The sequence below is a fragment of the Triticum aestivum genome, chromosome 1B (genome assembly GCF_018294505.1).
Source record: "Triticum aestivum cultivar Chinese Spring chromosome 1B, IWGSC CS RefSeq v2.1, whole genome shotgun sequence".
In the NCBI taxonomy this organism is placed as follows: domain Eukaryota; kingdom Viridiplantae; phylum Streptophyta; class Magnoliopsida; order Poales; family Poaceae; genus Triticum; species Triticum aestivum.
The window spans coordinates 462,058,124-462,064,810 of NC_057795.1; the positions used below are offsets into that span (position 1 = coordinate 462,058,124).

Here is a 6,687-nt window from a genome sequence, read left to right on the forward strand (position 1 = left end):
CAATCCTCACCTCCAAAGACAAATTGACCGGCGGCACGGGCGGGCTAGACGTCTTTTGTGGTGAGGCCAACGTCGGCTAGGGGACGTGGTGGCGCGGGACCTTGGAGATATCTCCCCGGCGCGTGGAGCTCGTCCGGCGACGCCGCTGAAGATGCCGCCGCCACGACCACCCCGATCTTCCTGCGCTGGACGCCGATCTGGACGAGGACTGAGATAGGAGGAGGGAAGCGGGAGAGGAGGTGGCTGAGCCGGCGGCGCAGGACCAGGGAGAGAAGGAGACGAGCGAAGAGGGGATTGGCAGTGTGGCGAAGAAGCGTGCGGGGCTAGGTTTCCTTTTCTTTTTCTCCCAGCGCTGCACAGTCGCTTGTCTCGTAGCTTGCCGACGTGGCTATCGCGAGGGCTCGCCCTTGATGCGCAGCTGAATGGTTTTAATGGTACTGTACTATGTAGTACGCTCCGCTTCATTGCGCGTTGCTTTTCCCGGTTCGCGACCTGCCCCGCGAGCAGCCCTGGACCCCAGGTTACTACGGTGGGGCTGGTACAATGAATACGGTCCTGAGTGGTAGATCCGGGTCGCTGCACAATGATTTCCTTGTCTGCAGGCATACTGCGTCGGAGCTGTGTGGGTGTACAGTGGTACTTACTCCGTATGCACACATTTGATGCGTAGATTTGTTGTGCGTGACAGCGAGCACTGATGTGGACTGTGCCCATTGGCCACGCCCGCTGCACTGATGCGTAGATTTGTTGTGCGTGACAGCAAGCACTGATGTGGACTGTGCCCGTCTGGACCGTGCTGCCTGGCTTCCAGACTGCTGCCACGTCCGCGTTTGATCACCTTGGACCACCCAAACCCCCTTCCTCGCGCGTGCTTTCCACCTGAAACGGTAAGCGTCGCTTCAGAGTGTGAGTGTTGCATTCATGCTCAGACTGAGCGGCCGCGACCTATCATTGTTGTCGACATTGAAGCGGCGCGCCGGCCGAGAGAACGTCACCCACGATGCTTCTCGGTGCATGCGACTGCTCCACGTTCAAACGAGTCCGTCTGTCGCTTGCATTAATGGCACGCGGTTGCTGAGGCGGCTACTCCAGCGCAACTCGTCCGTCCCTCTACTGCCCACCGTTGTCGCCTCGCCCACTATGTAAATTGCAAACCAGACTATAGTTGCATTCATCCTACTCCGGTCCCTTTCTCCTCTTCCGAACCACTCCCATCATGGCCTCCTCGGACGCCAAAACTTTTTGGGACGGATTGTCGCGAGAGCAGAAGAAGGAGATGGCCACCATTGCTATCGGCAAGCAGGTCGAGGACGAGCCGGCGCCACCCTCGCCGGTGCATTGCACCCTGACCATCGGCGAGGCCCGTACCCATTACATGGACATGGTGCAGGAGGAGCACTAGCAGTCAGAGGAGCGGCTCAACGTCGATAGGGAGATCGTGTTGGACGTGGACTTGGCGCAGCATGCAGCGCTGCTCAAGTCGTACCACTCCGCCCGCGAGATCCACCTCGCCTGCTGGCGATACCGCTAGCGTCAAGCGGAACTGGAGGCCACCTACAAGGAGTTTGACGAGGCGGCGGGCGAGGTGTGGGGAAAGACCGACGATAAGGCGAAGGACATCTCCGGCTTTGCCGAGGCGTGCCCCGTCGCCACGACCACAAAGCCGGCACGTCCCGGGGCGCCACCGACAACGCGGAAGAGTAGAGCACGGGAGGTCGCCACCGCTCGGGTCCCAAGAAGGCCACCGCTCCTCTCCACCCGTTAAAGCCAAGCTTGGTAGACTAAACATCGTCGGCCGATTAGCCGCTTGACGATGACGTGGAGGCGAACAACTTCATATTCTGGGACTCCGGAGACGGAGGTTACCGAGGCGGAGCTGGAGAGCGCCGATGTGGAGCTGAAGATAGATCTTTTTAAGGGGTAGATGAAAGTACATGTAGTCCCCATGTGTGGTTTTGGTAATTAAATGACAATCCTAATGGACAAATGTTTGCACTGAGATATACATTTGAAGGAAAGTTCCATTTGCAATGCATGAAGAATATTGGATGAATTGGTGGATGAAATCCATCAACATCTATATATGCATTGAGACTTGATAATGAATGACAATTCCTATGAAGAAACAATGACATCAAGTTATATAGGAAGGTTTGTTCCATGGGTGATGCAAGAAGGATATTGAATGGATTCGGAATGAATGCCATATACATGTAGTTGTGCATCAAGATTAATCATGGAGCAAAGATTAAGGTTGACCAAGATGAAGATCGAAGATTGAATTCAAAGATGGTCAACACACAAGCGCAAATCATGTGCCACGTGAGATCTTGTGGTATGGTAAGAATTTGTCAATTGCGCTTTGTGTACTAACCCATACTATGTGTTGCCTATGTTTTTGAGAGGAGATTCTCATGGGCTCGCATCGAGAGAGATATTTCAAGTGTCTATGAGAGGATGACATCAAGTGTTGATGATCATGGTTGACAAGGGCAAGTTCAAGATAACTATCCCGAAGGATTACATGCTTGAAGCTTGTGGATGATCACATGATGGACACATGAAGATAAATACAAAGCAAAGCTTCCCACATTGTGTATGGGGGAGCTACTTGAAGACTTCACCAATGTCTTGCCATTCAACTTGATCCAAGAAGAAACTTCAACTTCAAGCTCAAGTGAAAGGCTCGAGTCAAAGGTATTAGTTCCTTCGACGTTAGTGTCGTGGAGTGATGAACACCGAAGGAACACATACACTCAAGAATGGATTATTGATAGCTATGTAGTGTAGACCTTTTATGATTCTTGAGTTATAGGGATCCCGCACTACTAAGAGGGGATCAAAGGGGTTCGTGATAGATTTTCTCAAGTCAACATCTTCTCTACACAATTCCACTCATATCCTATATACCAAAGAAAATCCAAAGCCAAATAGGTTACCCAAATACATGATAAAACCTTTGCATATTTTGCATCCTCCATTTTGGTTCATCTTGGGTGGTTCTCTATGTGAGGACCTGGGTTTTTTTCATAGCTTCAAAACGAGCCCAAGATCATCAAAATCGGAGTCTGGATGTAAAAGTTGTGCCTGTTTCAGTTTCTAGGCTGCAGCAGTTTGGTTTGGCCGGATCATCTGGGTCCTCTCCCATATCATCCGGGCTTTGCCCGGATCATCCGGGTTCCTGCCCGGATCATCCGGGTTATTCGTAAAATTCATCACAGAAGCTTATTCCGCTAGCCGGATCATCCGGCTACCCACTCGGATCATCCGGGAATTGCCCGGATCATCCGGCTATGTCCCCGGACATCCGGGTATCTACTTCACCACATTGTATATTGACCTTCCCGGATCATCCGGGCATTGCCCGGATCATCCTGGTATGCGTCCAGATCATCCGGGCAGGTCAACAACTGCGGGAAACGGCTCTATTTTCTTTGGGGGTATAAATATCCCTCTCCCACTCTGGGGGAGGGTTGAGAACTTCATCCCAAATCGTCCCAAGAACACAAGTGGCTCCCTCTCACTTCTCCTACACCAAATCTTAGATCCCGGAGAGATTAGTGAGTGTTCTTGAGAGTTGTTCCAATCAAAATATAGATCCTCTCCCTCTCCCTCTTGTGACCAAAGCAATTCGTGATTTGAGCAAGTCTTGAGCATTTCCCCCTTGATCTTGTTACTCTTGGAGGTTGGAGACTCCTAGGCGGTAGGAGTGCTCCGGTGACGAATCAACTTGTGATTTGTCCCCCGGAAAGTTTGTGAAGGTTTGGAGGCCGCCTCAAGGTCTACCACTAGTGGTTGAGAATCGCCTTCGTGGTGATTTCTCAAGGAGAATAGGGTGAGCCTTCGTGGCGTTGGTGTGCCTTCGTGGTAACATCCACCTCTCTAACGGTGACTAGCTTCCCTCCAAGGAAGTGAACATCGGGATACATCCTCGTCTCCGTGTCTTCGGTTAATTCTAACCCTAGCCACTACTTGTGGTTTACTTTGGTCTCTTGACCTTGCATTCACTATATCTTGTTGTCCTCATTATATTGTGTTGGTTACCATATCGTAGAGATTATCTAGGCCAACACTTTATAGTCCGCAATTCATACTTGCTACTATTGTTCTATCGTGTGCTTAGTGTGAATTGCTAGCTTGTAACATTCATTTCCATATCTTGTGACATAACTTGTGTAAGCCTGTATTGCTTACTTGTGGTTGTGTGTATTATTCATTTATATATCTTGTGATATACATTGAGTAAGTTTGTGTAACTTACTTGTGCTTACTCATATCCTCGTTGTTCTCATCTTGTTTATCCTAAGTTGTTGGTGCACTTAGTTAGCCTGGTATATTTAGGATTTGTGCTTGAAAAGTATCCTCTTAGTTTATTTCTGCATTAGGATATAGCCAAATCCGTATAAGATTTTAAAACGCCTATTCACCCCCCCCCCCTCTAGGCGACATCGTGGTCCTTTCAATTGGTATCAGAGCTAGGTCTATCCTTATTAGGCTTAACCGCCTAGAGAGTAACGATGTTGACTAGTGAACTAGTGCACGATGACACATTTTGTTTTAATGGCACAAATTACATTATGTGGAGATTACGCATGCTTTGTCACTTTCGGGCCATGGGTCCAAATGCTTTGCGGATTGTGGTTGTAGGGAATTCAAATCTAAAGGATGGACAATCTCCATCACTTGATGATATGCATCTTGATTGTGAAACTTTAAGTTTCATTCACCAAGCTATAACCTTCGAGGTGTTCAAGTCAATCTCGTCTTGTTCGTTGGCTCATGATGCTTGGACCAAAATTGAAGATATATATGGTGGGTCCAATCTTCATGAAGACAATATTCTTTTTGGGGAGTTAATGGAGGAGTTCTCCACATTTTTAAATCATGAAGAGCTCTCTATTGCTTCCACCTCCAATTACTTGCATACCCCAACATCTTTCACTTCACCAACATGTGGCATACCACAAGGTAATGACATGGTGAGTGAAGAAATATCCTGTAATGATGGTGTTAAGCTCATTTGTGATGATATGCTTGATCTCCCATGTTGCCATGATAGAAATATCGTGATTCCCTCTAGTTCTATTTGTGAAACTAACCATGTAGAGGAAATAAAGAAAAATGAGGCATGCTTGGTTGATGAAGAACCCTCTTCTCCAAAAGAATCATCATCAACCCCTTGTGTTCACATGTGCCTCATGGCAAGAGGTAATGACGAGGTATCATCTTCTCTTAGTGACAATGATGATAGTTGTAATGAGGAAGATGATGAAGTCTTGACTCAAAATCTCTATGAGATTGGGAAAACTCTTCGTAGAGCTAAAAATAACACTTATAAAAGGTTCCAAGATGTTCTTGCTTGCTTTCAAAAACGTAATGACTTATTTCTTTATGAGCAAGCAAAAAGTGAACAACTTGAACATGAACTTGCTATGGCTCATCAATGTCTTAGTGACTTGAGGTCTTTAAAAGAAGAGATTGAAGTTACGCATTGTAAACTTAAAGAGGATTTTGAGCCCCTTGACCTTGACTACAAGAAGGTCAAAGGAGAGCTCATCAAACTCTCTAAGTCTCATGAGGAACTTCAAGCTACTCATGCGGAGTCTCTAGCTTCTACATGCTCCTCTCATATTGATAATGATGCTTGTGCTACTAACTCTATCTTGTGTGAAGCATCGATATTAAAAGAAAATGTTGACCTAAGGACTCAACTTGATTTGCTAACTAGCAACTATGGGAAATTGGAAGAAAGTTATGAAAAGCTCTCGGGCACTCATGAGGATCTTATAATCTCTCATGATGGGCTAAAGTTAGCTCATAAGGCTATGTGGACCAAGGTAAAATCGTGTGAGTCTCATGTGGATATTAGCACATCTTCTACTCGAAGTGCCTTATTGCCATGTGTTAGTCCTTGCAATTCCTCTCTACATGATATTGGTACATCTTGTGATGAATTGCTCACCATGCCTTGTTGCTCTAACAATGAAGTTTCTACTTCCTCTAGTTCTTTTGTTAATACTAACCTTGTAGAGGAAAATAAAGAGCTCAAGGCCCAAGTCACCAGTTTGAAGAAAGACTTGGAAAAATATTGTGATAATATCTTGAGTGTGCAAAAGGACCCTCAAGACAAAATTGGACTTGATTTCATCTCCAACAAGAAGAAGTCCAAGAACAAGAAGAAGGGACGAGATCAAGTCAAGAATTCGGCCAACATTATTTGCTTCAAGTGCAAGAATGTTGGACACCATGTGAGATCTTGTCCATTGAAGAAGAAGGCTTCAAGTGTGAAGCATCAAGGGAAGTGGCCTCAAGTTCAATATCAAGATAATGAAAGGCCTCTTCCCATGCCTAACCAAGATAATGCTCTCCAAGTTGAAAAGGTAAAGAAGAAGAGAAAGGGGAGCACATGTTGCTATATTTGCCGTAAGAAGGGACACATAGCTTCATCTTGTTCCAACGGTAACATATCTAAGCCTCCTATAGTCAATAATCATTATTTGCTAAAGAAGGATATTGTTGGCAATGTGTTTGCCAAGTTTGTGGGTTCCCAGAGAAGTTTGAAAGTGGACAAGACCATTTGGGTTGCCAAGCCTATTGTTACTAACTTCTTAGGACCCAACTTGGTTGGGGACCATCAAGCTCAAACTTGATCAGTAGGTGTGTGGAGGGCATTGGAGACTTGGCTAC

The 6,687-nt window shown here is 46.6% G+C and overlaps 1 long non-coding RNA gene across 1 annotated transcript in view; it reads right to left on the reverse strand.

Moving 5' to 3' along the window:
* Positions 1-401, reverse strand: part of LOC123131790 (uncharacterized) — a 4,980-nt gene extending 4,579 nt beyond the window's left edge. Inside the window, exon 1 of the long non-coding RNA XR_006464325.1 lies at positions 11-401. This is a non-coding gene — a long non-coding RNA (uncharacterized lncRNA). The remainder of the gene's footprint in view (positions 1-10) is intronic.
* Positions 402-6,687: the final 6,286 nt, after the last annotated feature.